Source organism: Zootermopsis nevadensis, unplaced genomic scaffold (genome assembly GCF_977971745.1).
Source record: "Zootermopsis nevadensis isolate Lab colony 2312 unplaced genomic scaffold, Znev_1.0 Znev_ptg000019l, whole genome shotgun sequence".
NCBI lineage: Eukaryota > Metazoa > Arthropoda > Insecta > Blattodea > Termopsidae > Zootermopsis > Zootermopsis nevadensis.
Genome location: NW_028259151.1, coordinates 4,964,968 through 4,983,274, shown reverse-complemented (window position 1 = coordinate 4,983,274; position 18,307 = coordinate 4,964,968). Strand labels below are relative to the sequence as shown.

General features: G+C 40.1%; 1 protein-coding gene across 25 annotated transcripts in view; it reads right to left on the bottom strand.

The window, feature by feature from the left end:
- The window catches only part of Rbfox1 (RNA-binding Fox protein 1), a 351,925-nt gene that overhangs the window by 147,299 nt on the left and 186,319 nt on the right, over nt 1–18,307 (bottom strand). The window contains exon 1 of one of the 25 annotated variants that reach the window (XM_022077900.2): nt 7,553–7,611. The exons of the other annotated variants lie outside the window; for them this stretch is intronic. The gene's annotated coding sequence lies outside the window, so the exon portion shown is untranslated. Of the gene's footprint in view, nt 1–7,552; nt 7,612–18,307 lie in introns of those variants that run through there. 25 annotated transcript variants of the gene reach the window in all.

The following is an 18,307-nucleotide window of genomic DNA, read 5'->3' as shown; positions in this document are numbered from 1 at the left end:
ATGAATAAAATTAACTCATAACAGGGATCGTGCCTATCTGTTAATGAGGAATCGACAATGAAAAGTGTCAGGCGAATATAAGTTTGGTCCGAAAACACCAACTTCCACTTTTCAAAATCAATCCGCTCCTCAGTACAGTGTTCAGGTCATACAACAACCATGAGCAATCAATCTTTTCTGCACAGGAATCTACTATTCAAAGTTTTTTGTTCCAAATATTTAAGAAAGAACAAAAAATGCTGCCTAAATTTTATGAAGCCAACCGAGGGCCTGGTTAGCACAAGGCTAACGTACACGATTCGCATTCTATATATACCTGGTTCGAACCCCGACCGAGAACCGGCTATCCAAACTGTTTTCGGAGCATATTCCTCGTTTCTTTCTTAAACTAGACGGACAGTGTGTCATTCGACAATCCTGATCAGTCTATTCTCGTGGTTTTCTTTAGTCAGAGAAAGGTTGAGAAAAAAACATCAAAATCAACAGTCAGGATAGCTGATCACCTACCAGAATTTGAACCAAGTATCTCAGAGCGCGTTTACTGGTGTGCTACCTCGTTCTGAGACTACACTGAAGACCTATTAAACGTCAAGCATTCTGAAGCGGAAAGATTACGAGGCCAAAGATTTACAACAACGCTAATCTTTCACAGATGATGCAGCGTTATTTACACAAACAGCACGAATAGAAAGCTTTGTAATACGGAAATCAAAGCTAACAGCCTACAAAATAACACATAATTCGTTTTTAAAATACATAAACCACTCTTGTTACATGACAATAGTTCTAATGAATTGTTGGGTTACCAGCCGTGTCAGGTGGTTGAATGGAGAAAACAATGTTTCGAGAACCATCTTCGTTCTCGTCGGCTGGTAGCTCGAGTACAATTCATTATACTTCGTCATCGTGAAAGCTTCAAATCAAACAAGACAGTAGTTACCTTTTCAGGCTGCGAAAATTCATAGATAGCAGCAGCCATGAATTTAAATTCAGAAGTGGTCTGCTCCTGAGTAACATGAGATTAAAAAAAGATGGATGGTGTTTATGAAATATGAAGAATGGGTCACGCGTTCAGCTGTATCATACATGTTACACTCAATCCCAGTTTCCTGATTGATATGATGCAATATTGGTCGATATTTGAGTAACGTCACTTCCTATACTATGTCCATCATTCTGTATAGCAAATCTGACACAACTCGACCAAATTCAATCACGCCAAAGTAGAAGAGTACGGAAGGATGTAATTTCAAACTGATTTAGTGTTCACATAAAATTTACCTTACCCCAAAATCGTAAAGTTTGGGGAAGGGTAATGACACGTAAAAGCGACATATGGCCCTCGTTCTAAAGGCTCGTATTGACTGATCTTATTTAACGACAATCTGAACGTGAGCTAGTAAAAGTTTAATTAATCACTGATTTATTTAACAACGCTCTCAGCAGCTCAAACCACGTGTTTTCAAATGACAGAATGAAATAAAACAGCGAATTGGGAAGGATATAGAAGTATTCCTGACTTCATTTAAGGTACTAGCCCGCATTTTCATGGAGGGGCTGAAGAAAACCATAAGAATAGGCAGTCATTATGGCCAGTTTCAGGGCCCCGATTTCCAGTACGCCTACTTAACATTAGTCCACTGAATAACTAATTTATTGTAAAAAGACACGTGATTCTACTTACATCGGAACAATAACACAGAGACTCGTGGAAGTGGCTTTATAGTTATTACACAGGCCTACTGGCCTAAAATTCTGGGAAGGTAAAAAGCTTGGAGTGGGCTGATTTATCCGTCCAAACGAGTCCTACCAAATATCTCAGGATTCACAGTTTCAAAAATAATTGAGAATAAAAACAGGCAAGATAAATGAGAAAGGAGAAGAAATACTTAATATTTGCTTAGTACTGATCCCGACAGACACGTAAAAGTGGGAGGCGTCACAAACAGCAGTTAAATTTTGTTTCCACGTCAGTTTACTTATATCCATCCATGTAAGATTTGAGGTTTTCACAGCGGTGAGTATGAAGATTTCCGTCTTCTGGGTTGTTGCGCTGTGTAGTCTGGTAGATGTTAACCAACGTTTCGGAGGTCATACTGCCTCCGTCAACAGGGCGATGAGTATGAAGATTTCCGTCTCCTGGGTTGTTGCGCTGTGTAGTGTGGTCGATGTTAACCAACGTTTCGAAGGTCATACTGCCTCCGTCATCAGGGCGATGAGTATGAAGATTTCCGTCTTCTGGGTTGTTGCGCTGTGTAGTCTGGTAGATGTTAACCAACGTTTCGGAGGTCATACTGCCTCCGTCAACAGGGCGATGAGTATGAAGATTTCCGTCTTCTGGGTTGTTGCGCTGTGTAGTGTGGTCGATGTTAACCAACGTTTCGAAGGTCATACTGCCTCCGTCATCAGGACGATGAGTATGAAGATTTCCGTCTTCTGGGTTGTTGCGCTGTGTAGTCTGGTAGATGTTTACCAACGTTTCGAAGGTCATACTGCCTCCGTCATCAGGACGATGAGTATGAAGATTTCCGTCTTCTGGGTTGTTGCGCTGTGTAGTGTGGTCGATGTTAACCAACGTTTCGAAGGTCATACTGCCTCCGTCATCAGGGCGATGAGTATGAAGATTTCTGTCTTCTGGGTTGTTGCGCTGTGTAGTCTGGTCGATGTTTACCAACGTTTCAGGGGTCATACTGCCTCCATCATCAGGGCGATTCTTAGTATGAAGATTTCTGTCTTCTGGGTTGTTGCGCCGTGTAGTCTGGTCGATGTTTACCAACGTTTCAGGGGTCATACTGCCTCCGTCATCAGGGCGATGAGTATGAAGATTTCTGTCTTCTGGGTTGTTGCGCCGTGTAGTCTGGTAGATTTCCACCAACGTTTCAGAGGTCATACTGCCTCCATCATCATGGCGATTCTTAGTATGAAGATTTCTGTCTTCTGGGTTGTTGCGCCGTGTAGTCTGGTCGATGTTTACCAACGTTTCAGGGGTCATACTGCCTCCGTCATCAGGGCGATGAGTATGAAGATTTCTGTCTTCTGGGTTGTTGCGCCGTGTAGTCTGGTAGATTTCCACCAACGTTTCAGAGGTCATACTGCCTCCATCATCATGGCGATTCTTAGTATGAAGATTTCTGTCTTCTGGGTTGTTGCGCCGTGTAGTCTGGTCGATGTTTACCAACGTTTCAGGGGTCATACTGCCTCCGTCATCAGGGCGATGAGTATGAAGATTTCTGTCTTCTGGGTTGTTGCGCCGTGTAGTCTGGTAGATTTCCACCAACGTTTCAGAGGTCAACAGGGCGATGAATGTTAGACTACACGGCGCAACAACCCAGAAGACAGCAATTTTTATATCCAAAAAGTTTTCCAATAAAATCACTCGACTTTGGCGGCTTCTTCTTTTACCGGTTATAATTCAGAATAACAAGAACGAAACATACAAACCGCTTCCGAGACCACGCTACCTAATATACAACACTCCAACACAAACAACACCTTGAGACGTCAGTTTTTTGCACGCTGATAATTAAATATCATATTTCTGTAGTTCTCAAACGTCGCAAATCTGATTAAAATATAAACAAAATCTGACATGCAAAACAATGACGAGAGGCTTCATGGCAAAATACTGAAAACCACTTTCACATTAAGTCTCCGCTTCGGATGGCTCGTTGACACCAGGAGTTTGATAGTGGACATTTTGTTTCGTCTCGTATCGATAATTATTCATTTCATCACCAGTAATCGTTTGTGGTGAAACGGATCAGGAGTACTCGTGCTTCATCTACTCTGATGAAATAATCCCAAATTAACTTTAATATAATCAAGTTCCATGTCTCACCACATATTTAATTATTTTACATCATACCTATACTTTTAGGCTAATTAATTTCACGAGAGTTCAAGTCTGTCCTCCGAAATCACATGCTCCAAGGCAGCATCTAGTAAAAAAAACTCTTATGAACTCATTCTTCCTACGTGGTTTTCCCATTCTCGAATGACGGAGTGTACCTACAGATTATTATCCATACCCAGTACACGCATTTGTTAACCAACCTTAAAATAATTATGATTTTAGGGACGTCTCTGTCTACATTCTGCCTGCGCAAAGATTTAGTTGGTATTTTATGTTTTAAAATATTGTTTAACGTTGGTTAAAATAATCAGGTCTTGCACCATATTCTGGGTTATTTTACGAACCACCAAACTCAATTTAACTTCAGCTGTTATATATAATTCTAGCTGCATGCGTTACCCTGAGCATTTAATTTTCGCTACCACAGAGAAGTGCTCGAGTCATAAATTATTATTCAGACACTTTGTGAGCATCTGATGGTTTATGAACGTTGCTTGTTATGAGACCACAGACACGAAACAATGCTCCTCCGTGTAGTACGGTAGAAGTGTACCGATGTTTCAAAGATGCATAATGCCTCCAACGTCGGTAAAATTTTACCAGACTACACGACGCAACATCTCAGATGGTAGTCATCTTCACATTCGCTGCTGTCAGAACCTGAAATCTCTCCATGGAAACGAAATGTCAATATACTTTTCTGAAGTATATGAAAATTACACCAAATCAAAATTTGTTACGCTATCGCATATTTCTATTTGCGTAAGTCATTTACAAACGAGCTGTTATTTACACAGGCAGAACGCGTTGTCAAGATGGTAAAAAGTAAAGTTTGTCCCACTATACGCCATGTAGGCGCTTGGGGTGAGTGGAGGTATAGCTCCCATTTTCCTTGACCTCGGCACTAGATGGGGGTGAGTGGTCAGCATCACGCCCCGGCCGGCTTAACCCCCGGGAAAGGACCCCGGTACCCATTGTAGAAGAGGCTGGGTGGGCCCCAGAGCCGGCCTGGACGCAGAGGCTAGAGGAAAAATCCTCTGCCCCCGTCGGGGATCGAACCCCGGTCGTCCAGCCCGTAGCTAGTCACTATACTCACTGAGCTATCCCGGCTCATGTTGTCAAGATGGTACTTTCATTTAATTGGTTTTGGGTGGTAAAAGAAGACACGGATTAGGATGTTCGTGGAAACATGTATCGGAAAGAATCCAATTGGAAGACCTAAAAGGAGACGGAAAGCTACACGATTACGGATCTCAGGTAAATAGATTTGCCTTAATTTGTCTGACGTAACTGGGTAAGGCGGACTCTGGAATTAGAGGTGTTGCCTGGACATCTTTGGTTTTGTTACAATGATAAATAAATAAACAAATCCCTTGATTTTTTCGTATGAAGTTGTCTCCACTTAAAATAACAATTTTATGTCTATAAAAATGAATCTTATAGGTTGTTATTGTTATTATTATCATCATCATTGCCTTATTAGGCTGTTATATTTAATGTGGTACATGCATATATATTTATGAGCCGGGATAGCTCAGTCAGTATAGTGACTAGCTATGGGCTGGACGGCCGGGGTTCGATCCCCGACGGGGGCAGAAGATTTTTTCCTCTAGCCTCTGCGTCCAGACCGGCTCTGGGGCCCACGCAGCCTCCTCTACAATGGGTACCGGGGTTCTTTCCCGGGGGTAAAGCCGGCCGGGGGTGATGCTGACCACTCACCCCCATCTAGTGCCGAGTTCAAGGAAGGAAGGAGCTATACCTCCTCTCACCCCAAACGCCTACATGGCGTATAGTGGGACAAACTTTACTTTTTTATATATATTTAGTTAATCAGTCAGCGTGTACCACGAATATGACACAAATAACATCGCGGACGCCAGAGTTCAATCTCGGGTGACTTCACGTGAGATTCGTGGTGGACGAATCGGCACTGGTGAAAGTTCTTATCCTCAACTTCGCTTTCTCCTGTTAATCATCATTCAATTACTGCTCCATGCTTATCCATTAACCCCCTCCGCGCGCACCCCAAAGGTGTACGACAACCCTGGCCAAGCAGCACATCATAATACACTCGGTTCTAAGACAGGGCTTCATCTTTGACCCAGCACTAGGATGGTTTTATAATAAAGGTAGTTTTGTTTATTCGCCGTGTCAAAACTTGTACCACACAAAATTTATACGTCACAACAATATCATTTTTATAGTGAGTCCCATTTTACTACGATCACCCTAATCTGGCTCGTGGGACACCATGTAACCAGTCCACAGTACGGGCGGTATCTAGGATGCCAACGGGAGGCCATGGCGCAGCTGCCAGCATCTCGGCCAAACTCAATGCATTAATTTAGTAGTCATATATCGCACCTGGCATCCGTCTGGCAGCGCTTCCAACTTGGCATCGCTGCCAACCAAGATGCCTAGTCCAAATGCTACTGGCATCGCTGCCACGGCCAAGGCCAAATCAACATCACATGACAGTCTGGCCAGTCCATTGACGTCCGTGCGTGAATGTGCTTGTGTGTATTTCTGTTTCTTCCAAACATGGATAATTTCGACACCGAAAGATTGATAATTGAAATTCAGTCCCGGCCATCACTATGGGATTCATCTGCTATTGAATACGCAAACCGGGACTTGAAAAAAAGAAACTGGGAAGAACTTGTGGCAATATTTGGAGGAGATTTATTTACAGTAGAAAAGAAAGAATTAGCTAAGAAGTGTTTCTATGGCTTTATTTGTGGGGCCGCTTTCCAATATGGCAACTTGGATTTATAAGTTTTTTTGTTTAGCAATCTATATATCACAAATAACGTGAATTAAGAAGAAACTTGCTTTTATAATATTTTATTAAATAAAGTTTGTTCATGTAATATTACATGTAATTTGCAAGAACTGAAATATTTCAAATTAAATAATGGTATGGACGTGCAAAGTGTGTGTATGGAGAATTTTTTTTTTTTACTTATTTCTTTGTTACAGAATTGAAATTCACTCCAGGTATGTAGTTTTCATTAAGGTAAATCTCATTTTCTCAAAAGTGATAAAAGTGGACATTTCTCCTTGCTAATAGCCCTTCATTTCGTGATCTCATAATGTTTATCCATCTGTTCGCTCGACTGGCGTCTTTTTTCTGGCAGCTGGACGCCATGGCATCGCTGTTGGTGTCGCTGCCATGGCATCCTAGTGCGATACCGCCCTACTTCGTCGCTTCAGTGCGCCACAGAGCTTGCAGGCAGGCAGTCAGCTGAGTGCAGCGTGTTGCAGCCATGCACGGCGAACGTTGTACTTGTGTTTGCAGATCGCCTGACTGCGGCTCCCCCAGCTGTTTACATATGAGTTGTACGGTTTCCAAGGTAATTACAAGCTCGTTTCAAAAACACGTCAATTATACATGAAAACAGAAACCTTCCACTAATTCATCACAATCCGGAATTCGAAGCAAGATCAAAATTTTCGTACACAATTAAATCTGAGGTAAAAGGTTCCTGGTACTTTAACAAGGACCACGCCTTGTTGATCTTAAACCACAATAACACGACCCATGCACAAACATGCAAAATTTAAAAAGTCTATTCGTTCATACTGTCTTATGGACGAAACACAAACTGTCCCTTTGCACAAGTATCATATCGTAAAGATGTAAGCCCCATGCACTTATAACTTTCCTATTAGGTGGATATAGTCAGCTTCACACTCTACCCGCTTTAACTCCAAGGAAACAATACCAGGACCGATTGGATGTTGAAAGCGCCCCACAGCCGATGTGGATAAAGATTCTGCCCCTGTCGGACAAAGAATCCAGGCCATCATATCAATAACTGTTTGTTTAAGCACGTGGTACATATAGTTACCAACAAAAGGCACAGATCATTCTGAAACTAAAAATTCCTAAATTGCTTTCAGCACTCGCCATAAGAGGTTTGCATCAAAACATTACTTTACTCGCTACCTTTAGCTACAGTAGCACTGAAGAGAGAAAAGTGCATGAGAAATGTCATTACGGGAAGAGACCGCTTTCTTCAGCCCACAAAGCAAAGGAAAGACAACTCTTCTCCATTAAAAATACCACTCTCTTCAAGGAAATAAAGGCTGGATACAAGGAGCATGAACCATACAAAACCCTTAAATACAAAATGAAGACTTTCTGGTTGTTGTAGCAGCCAGGACATTTACGGTTAAAATGAAAATTAAAAAAATAGTGGCTGAAGATGTGGAGTGGACTCATATGGCTCAAGACAGAAACCAGCTGCGGGCTCAGGTAGAGACAGTAATGAATGTGGTTCCATAATAGACGGGTAATTTCTTAACTAGCCCAGAGGCTATCAGTTCTATTCCCTGGATATCCGGTTACATTGTAAGAAAACACGCTTTCTGGTAACAAAATTTATACGATGTCTAAGACGTGGGCCACTAAACAACGCGTTGAAATACAGCAGTCGAGGCGTGGCCTCCCGCTGAGAGGAAATAAGCTTGAAATATAATCTTTGTCTAGGATAAAATGAAACTTTCAGGAGGGTATAATCATCTCTGCTGCCCTAACAAGAAGTTGCGTGACTAATATATTTTACCACATCTTCCATGGATTAATTTAATTTGGTAACTATAACCTCAAAAGCTCCTAAGTTGATATTAGCTAAAAACCGTTTCGCATGAGAATTTCTCGATTGGCTTATCGACTATCATCTTATCAAAAGCATCCTTTTCTATAGTCTACAGTTGATAAATTAACGAACTGGTGTGAAAGAGCTATAAATAAGCGAAATAAATAATTACATAATGCAGCAAAATAACTTTTCCCTGACGCACTCTTAAAATGATGTAGCCTTTTCGTCGTGTCTTTTCAATTTCACATCGAACGACAAAATAAGATAAATTAAGAACACTGACGATTTAAAGCGTTAATCCAACGGCATAGGGCCTACATTTATTTTACAGACGCGTTACTAATCTGTACAAAAAGGGACCTTGATATTCGATTATTGCAAACAAAAAATCTATCGTTTTCAGTTAATCACACTACAGGTAAAATGTTGCACAGTAAGACAACATTCTTTCGCAAATTTTAAACGACCACCTATATAAATCGACAGCGCTGATGATTGAGGCAGCAAGTACCTCTTAAATGATGAAAACCTTCTACCAGAATAGGAGGCATAACAACACCATTTTTCATATTCGCCGTGACAGCCTAAAATCTCACAATATTAAGCTCATATTTATCTCAATAATATATCGTATTTAAAAAGTTTAAGTTCTGATAATTGCATAATCTTATAATTAATCCTACGTTCATAATTTGAAAGCACCGAAATGTAATACCCTATTAGCTTATATTACACAGAGCCTCTCTCCACTCCATAAACAAACGCACGAAGAAGGCTAAACTCAATTCTCCATTTGTGCAAGCGATCCCAAGACAACGTAATGCGCTGGTTGCCTTCACTCTCGAAGATGACAGCCAACTGCTTCCCTGCAGGCTGCAAAACGTCTCCATAATGAAGACTGGCAACACCAAAACATGGCACGACAGTTCCGCTTAACAAAACCGTCTGAAACAAATTGCGTTTTCGGAAACTTCACTATAAACGCCAAAGAAATTGAATGTTTCGCAGCAACAAAATTGTTCCTCACACACAGAATTTCAAAAAAATATTACAGTTTACGTTCGTACAAAAAAAACATAAAGAAGACAATAGACCACTTAGTAATATTGGGTGTAGAATAAAGGGTAACGTTGCAATATATCTTACAAGAGACCCATACGCTGGGCCTTTGCGAGTCCTTTAAACTGCATTAAATTAAAGCCAGTCAGATACAAAACTCGATAAGCTACGGGTTCGTACAAGAGGAAGTGGATTGGATTCATCTGCCTCACGATACGGACCAGTGGTGGGTTCTTGAAAACACGGTAATAGAATTTAGTTTCATTAAAAGGCTTAGAATTTATTGACCAGCTGAATAATTATGTGCTTCTAAAACTATGGCTTCGTTCCACGGAGTTAGTAAGGATGAAAATAATATTCCACAGTATATTAAATAAAATGCAAATAAATAATTAACACTCCTATAAAAAGAACGTTTAAGCAAAAATTGTAAGAAAATAATTAAAATGCAAAGACAATTGTATAACTGTCAATAACTGGCCAAAAGATTCTAAGCTTATATATCTGTCTGTCCGTCGATTATCTGAAGTTACGCGATTACACGAAGATGATCCTGCAACCCATGGACGAGGCCTCACTGTTTAACCAACCTACAACCGCCATCTCCCGCTTCGTTTGTCGTACACGTTTACGTCAAGTGTCCCTGAGCTGCCGTTCTGACCGCAGAGGAACGTATGGCCTTGCACGCTGGCCACCATGCCAGCTAAAACAACTGGTTTCCATATATGATCACACCATTCGCTCCAGGTGAAAACATTTGCAATGTTTATATTATGTAACGTGGCACACCTTGAAACCTGAAATATTTAGGCCAGTCTATAACCAACGTAAGAAAAAGTGACCTGCTGGTCTAGTTAGAAATCAAAACAGCTGAAGTATTTCAAATTGTACGCCTTGTAATTCTTGGGTTTGATGTTAATTTATTGCAGGTACAAATTTGCCTCAAAGATCTAATCACCTGCAGCCAGAAATTAAATTTCGTTATATATCCACCACACCGAAGAAAGTCGAATATAAATTTTTCATATTTAAAAAAGAACTACATTTGAATGTTGGATAAAATTGTTTATATTAGGCTATAAACCGTTTTTAAGAAACCACAAAAAGTTTGGACTTCATTAATAGTAAGCGTGATATTGGTCTGATATGAATCAAAATCAAATTTGCCTTATAATGTTTTGAAACCCAAACCTCCCGCCACCAGATTTAATGGAAATCCTTTTAGTAGTCTAGGTGATAAAATCTGCGGACAAAGTCTCCCTCCATCATGCTCTGATTTTACGAACGTCACGCAAAGAACACACAAAGGCAGCATTATATTGTTCTGAGACCAATTCAACATTTCAGTTCGTTTCAGAAGACGCAAAAACGCAGAAAACACTCCTACTTCGTATGCAGAAAGTCCCGGGTTAAAATCCAGGCACAAAAATTGGCTATCCTGTGGGAGGATTTGCAGTTTTCCTTAGTCACTCCCAACAAATGTCGGGACACTACCTTAAACGATGCCAAGACAGCATTCTTCCATATCTTTTTCGATTCGTCATTTATTAATCATTTGCCCATTCGACGCTATATAGTCTGAGCTCCTGACAGCGTCTTTATATAAAGAATGAAATTAAATAATATTCGTACTGAGTCTCTTAACTCAAAGCTCTCACCTCCTGTTAGAAGAAAATATCCACTGACGTGTTTCTTTTCATCTCACACTATTCATGCATTGTTCTACACATTTCAATTTTTCGTATGTTTTGTCTCCCTATCTCCGCCTATTTCATAATTGCATATTTAATAATAACAGCCCCCTACGTCTAGCACGGTAAGGCACGTACCTGAAAAAAAACATCCCTCACTCCAAACTTGAATTAACCTTCATTAGTTTACATTTAAGCATGCTTATCTTTTAATTAGGTTTTTAATAAAGAAACTTAAAGACAAAGGATCTGTAGAATCGGAGACCAGCAGATGACACTTTAATAAATTTAAAATTACAGGCTGTCAACGAAAAGTCAATAAACAAACAGCGAGTCAATCTTCCGAAGAACGAAGGTCATATAACAATATTTAAATATTCAGTTCCTATCTCAGGGAAAACATAGACGATCTCTATTAGAAAGATTTTTACTCTGCGAATCATACGGAACACATAAATACATTCTGTGGGCGAAATATCGGAATTAGATCCAATGAACGTAAAAGTACCACATGTTGTTCTGAGAGTTTCCTTCCTAGTTGCAACTCTACTGTAACTTCTCTAAAATGAATACATAAGCAAGGACCCACACGTAAGTCGTGTGATATTTTTAGCAAACTTGGAATATTACAGAACTGTCGCATAGGTTATCAAATATTTTCTGGCTAACACATTCCAGTTCGATACATACTATTATCTACAAATCTCATTTGATACTATACAATATCCGCAGTTGAATCAGAGTCGTTACATACATACAAATAAATGGAAAATCTTGATAATGAATGCTGACACGCCCACTAACAAGATTCGAATTTTAAAAAGAGGAGACCGACATTATATTTTCCCAGTACGGAACTACGAAGCCAGGATAGCTCGATGCCCGGGGTTCAAGTGTTCGCTACCGCGTTCAGACCAGCTCTGGAACCCACTCTGCCTCCTATCAAATGCGTACCGAGGCTAAAGCGGACGGAGAGTGAAGCTGACTACTCACCTCAGTCTAGCGTCAAGTCATGAATGCGTGGAAATATATCTGCACTCTTCTATACGTCTTCATAGTTTAAAGTCAGGAGCAAATTTTACTCGATGGAATTTTATACTAATGAGAAATGATTTCAGCTAACGATGTTAGAGTTACGTATTTGCATAGTGCAGAGAACTTGGTAAATTACAGTTGACATGAAGAACGTCGAATCTAGATTAAAGTACGTCAAAACATCTGTACAAAGTTAAGATAAATAAATGTTTGAACTGACAAAGAGCCGTCTTTCTAAATTATGTGTACAGACGAAACAAAGTCCAATGAATGTAATTCATTTCAAATCACTAATTATAACTGAGTACATCAAATCAAGATTGCCAACAGACGAAATGGTTTGAAAACAAAGGTTAAGAGCAGAATCGGAGAGTCTTCAATAAAAATATAAAACTAAGAAATCGTGATAGAATTTTAAATCAGAAAGTAGTATAAGAGTCAGCCTGGAACGTTAATCGGTCGAGATGGAAAATGTGGGACAATATAACAGAAACAATTCACTATGAGGTCGGCCATTACGTCCAGAAAGTACACAAACTGCAATATCAGGCTAAATGTTTCGTAACAAGCAACGCATAACCTAAAAGTCTACAAAATTAACATCGTCTACTTTAACGACACTCAGACCGCCTCCTGTAACAAAATTGTTAATAAATTAGTCTACAATAATTTAGATAACTGTGCACGTGAAAGATAACATTACTAAGCAAGGCTCAAACTGTCATTCTAACAAATCTGGCCAGATTTCGGCAAAGAAATTGCTAAAGATAATGAAAAGAATAAATTACACACTTATCAACTATCGCATAAGAACACGCTACATTTGCACGTCGGAGTACAAGCAAAATCACTGTGTAACGGAAGCAGCTGACGTTCACAATGACACATTTCGTAGATTACAAGGACGTCATCACGTAGAAGTCTCGCTTACGCAGTCACGGCGCGAATAAACGCCACTTACAACAAAAAATTATCATAAATCTTGCTTGACACCTGTCCGCGAGATAGACACTTAGTCCACAAGACAAAGAATTAGTCTATATACTGAAACATTTACTAATATAAAAACAGTGACTTCCAAATGTGATTTTTTGTTTATTTTCGTTGTGTTATTTCAATGTGAGCTCTGTTTATAGCGTTGAATATTTAACTGTTGCTATGATGATGGAAACAGTAAGCATTTATAAAACGTCGGTAAATTTCTACCAGACTACATGGCGCAACATCCCAGAAAACAGCGATCTTGAACGTAAAATCGATCGGAGAACTATTTTATATCCTGGAAGCTACTACAATAGGCTATTTGGTTTCAATTTTGACCCGAAACGGATTCAATATCGGGAATTTCAATACGGGCCACACACCTGACAATTATAACTTGCTTTACCCCTTCAACCATCGCCTTCCCTTAAGAGGCTGAGAGGTTTGCTGATCGATCACCTGAGGATATAATCAACTCTGGGGGGAGTGGAGACAGTAACAATGGATAATAAAATAGCAGGAGTAAGGAGAAAAATTATGAGCCACATGGATCATTTTGTCGGAGAGTTCCCAGGCTTTGCCGGCTCGCCCTTCTGGGAAAATCTGAAAACGTGCCAACTATTTGAGATAGAATGGAACAGTAAGAAGTAATTTACCTTTGCAGAGAACGCGGTGATCTCTAAGCATCTAAAACGTTTAAAGAAGAAACGAGAAGGAGAAACAGAAAGAAACAACAGATAAAAAACTAACTAACTAACTAACTAACTAACTAACTAGATGGCTTACCGAACCCGAAGGTTCATCACCGAATTAACCAAAGCCCCCCACCGGACCCTGTCCTGGGCCAGCAAAATCCAGTCTCCTTCAACTCCTATCTCCCATAGATCCCGTCTGAGATTATCCTCCCATCTACGTCTAGGTCTCCCCAACGGCGTCTTCCCCTCAGGTTTCCCAACCAATACCAGGTGCACACCGCTAAAGCCACGAAAATTAATAAAGTTTAACAATCAGGCTAGTTCGTGACGCTCCATCAACAGATGAAATTATGTAACGTGAAATAAAAGATAAGGAAAGTTTGTGTTTTCTGTTTGCAGGTGTCGAGACTGTAGTTGCCAGGACACAAACTCAATACATTACGGCAGTATTTTGTCCAGCGCATGACGTAACACATGTCGATTACAACGCCGATCGACCCATGTTGGCTTTAGATTAAAAAATAATACCTGCAGTGAGAACCAGCAATGCATCGTCCACTTTAATGTAAACCAATCCTATCAGTCACATGTGACAAGGTTCAAAACGACTGTGTGTACCTCTTGCTTCGGCAGTAAATCTACAAGAATATAAGGACACTTCATGATAGATTTATACTTCTATAAGGGGTTTCAAAATTCCATTCACAACTCAGGTAAATCAAAAATTAAAAACTCCTGTCTAAAATACATAGCATTAGACCGGAGGTAACAATCCATGCATTTTTAACGTTGAAAGCAGTTGAGGAGATACAGTCATTTAAAATTATTCACTGTCAGGACTTTTTCCATTGTCTGTTCTTTAAAACCACGACGTTTCGGAGGCTGGTTCCGTCTTCGTCTTCAGGTGAGAGGTACCTACTCTGTTGGATCCCTTAGATAGAGCTAGTCTCTGTCACTGGACGTTTTACATTTAAAATTATTCATTGTCAGGACTTTTTCCATCGTCTGTTCTTTAAAATCACGACGTTTCGGAGACTGGTTCTGTCTCCGTCTTCAGGTGAGAGGTACCTACTCTGTTGGATCCCTTAGATAGAGCTCGTCTCTGTCACTGGACGTTTTACACTTAAAATTATTCATTGTCAGGACTTTTTCCATCGTCTGTTCTTTAAAATCACGACGTTTCGGAGACTGGTTCTGTCTCCGTCTTCAGGTGAGAGGTACCTACTCTGTTGGATCCCTTAGATAGAGCTCGTCTCTGTCACTGGACGTTTTACACTTAAAATTATTCATTGTCAGGACTTTTTCCATCGTCTGTTCTTTAAAATCACGACGTTTCGGAGACTGGTTCTGTCTCCGTCTTCAGGTGAGAGGTACCTACTCTGTTGGATCCCTTAGATAGAGCTAGTCTCTGTCACTGGACGTTTTACACTTAAAATTATTCATTGTCAGGACTTTTTCCATCGTCTGTTCTTTAAAATCACGACGTTTCGGAGACTGGTTCTGTCTCCGTCTTCAGGTGAGAGGTACCTACTCTGTTGGATCCCTTAGATAGAGCTCGTCTCTGTCACTGGACGTTTTACACTTAAAATTATTCATTGTGCAGTCATTTCAAAACCAGGTCACCAATGACCGGTTATCACTTTGGTGAAGGCACAATGTCCGACAGCTGATGATAACAGCGATAAAATTCAACCCAGGCGGACCAAACCGCTCAACATTATACCCTGTCAATGAAGTAATTCTATACTATGTTCTATCAGTCCCTTCCAGGCAAATGACACGTGCATCGATACAGCTTAATCGACACAGTTCTACGTCCAATGCACCTATACATTTATAATAACGAATATGTAATGACTACATGGTATTTCGTATAACTATTCGTGCAGTCGATTTGTTATAACATCGTTACGTAAAAAAGTATTCGTTTGTGTCAAGTCTGTACATTAATTGAAGAGTCACGAAACGTCTTGTTTATGAAATATATCTCAGGCAGCGAACTACAGACAGTCCCCGCTCTTAGGAACATTTACGCTCCTGGAGAGAGTTTGTAAAGCGAGTCGCTGTATCCCATAAGCTAATGTTTTAATAGGAACTTACGTTTCGGAATGAAAAATAACAATGAAAAACAATTTTACTACCTAAAACGAAACATTAACGCAACGGTAAGAGAATATTGCATATGCTATAAAATAATTTTAACAGAAATACGTCCTATAAACAACATCGCCATTTGTAGAAATTTTTCTCTTATCAGCCGTGATTAAATAGTGCAAGTCATAAAACTGTTTAAAAAACAGCGGAATCTTTGGACGCTAACCACAGCAGAGCGTAAGGACAACTGATTCATCTACCTCCCACGGTTTTACTCACTGGCTGGGCCAAGTTGCCTGATTTGTTAGCGTTTTCGTTACAACGTATATGTTAACTAACTAGATGGCTTACGGAACCCGAAGGTTCATCACCGAATTAACCAAATCCCTCCACCGGACCCTGTCCTGGGCCAGCAAAATCCAGTCTCCCTCGACTCCTATCTCCCATAGATCCCACCCGACATTATCCTCCCATCTACGTCTAGGTCTCCCCAGCGGTCTCTTCCCCTCAGGCTACATATATGTTATATACGTGTATTATTTTCTTTGGAAGATTTCGGATGACGAAACAAGTGTAGTATTTGCTCTTTATTATAGATGTTCGTATGAGCGAAATTTCGTAAAGCGAAGACTGGCAGACTGTCCAACACGAATATGAAGCTTCACATGTTCAAGACAGAATAAGAGCTTAAGCCAGTGAGGACTACGTGGTGAATAGAACAGTTCTGCTTCTGCCAAGTATCAAACCCCATCCGTCAAACTGAAGATGTTAACCGGAAGAAACGGATTTACACGGCTAAAAACAGGATTACCATCTCCTCTTAAATATACTTCATAGACAATTCGTTTTAAGTTACATTTAATTATTTGATTTCCATGGGATGTGCTGCATCCATAAGGAAACAAGTAAAAACCTGTAGACTGCTTATCAACTCATACATTTACAATTCAACACTCCCATCACAGACAAAACCTTAGAAGTCGCCCATAGAAGGCGAATGTGGTTAATAAATGCGAAAGACAGCGTAATTTAAAATCCCATTCCTCTATCTTGCTTTCTATCTTCCAATCAATTCCGAGCTCAAGAAACCAGCTAGTGTAGCGCATGAATCAAATAATATACGCGTTGCGTTGTGCTTATGTGTGTGTAAAGTATGCAAAGAACCTTCCTGAAAATTAGGTGGTATAACGAAACTCCGAACTAGCTAACATTCAGCACCAAGCGAGCATTTTACAGCCAGCCGTGTGTTTCGTGTTGCGTACATACGTTCCAGAAACAATAACTGGCCAACCGTCAGTTTTTAAATTTTTAAACGGCTCCCGCAAGGTTTCACAGTTTAATACGCGCTTTTTTAAACTACTTGTAATAACTGGTTTCATACGTAACATCACGACTTGAAGCCACGATGAGAAAGCTAGATCCGGCCCGAGGCCACTTAAAAAGGTTCCCCATGCCTGACACTCAAATCGGCGTGAACCAACGAAGACTGGATTTATTGGAGCCTATATTGGAGATGGTGGGGCATTTCTTCGTAGTCAAAAACACCATCTTTTCATTAAATCCATTTAGACACCTTTCCCCAAGTAACTGTACTAATCTACAACCATTTAATACAATACAAATACTATTTTATTAACATCTTAAATGTACTCAATATATCAGCATCTGTAATTTGTTACTGGTAACCCACATTTAGAATTTTAATTACATCCTTACTACTTTGTAATACCTTTTGTATGTTAATTATCAACGCTAATTTAAAGTGGGTTTTTGTAGACTGTCCTAATTTATTGATCCAAACTATGATGGTTAATCAAATCAAACCCGCTCAGAGATTGTTCTCGACGAATGAATAGGCATATTTTTCACTTATTATTATTATTAGTGTTCTGTCTGACGACAGGTCCATATGAACAGGATCCTTCCATCCTTTTCTCGGACTGGGACCTGTTCATATACGTTCTTGGCAGATGATCCAGAAGTGGTTTGCCATTGCCTTCTTCTGTGTGTGAATGGAGTAATTGTTGGGATGCCACGGAGAAGAGAAACCGGGGAAGCCCCCGGAGGAAAACTCCGTGTTGCCTAGACCACGGCCTTGCCCAACACAAGTTATAAATTCGGGCACCGCCGGGAATCGAACCCGAGACCCCCAGGATTACAAGGCCAGAAAGATACAATGCTGAAAGATACAATTTTTCGTGGCATTTTTGTCCACATTATAAGTACGAGTACACTACTGAAACATTCAATATTTTAATGACGAACCAACCTATCAATTGAATACGTATTTAATAA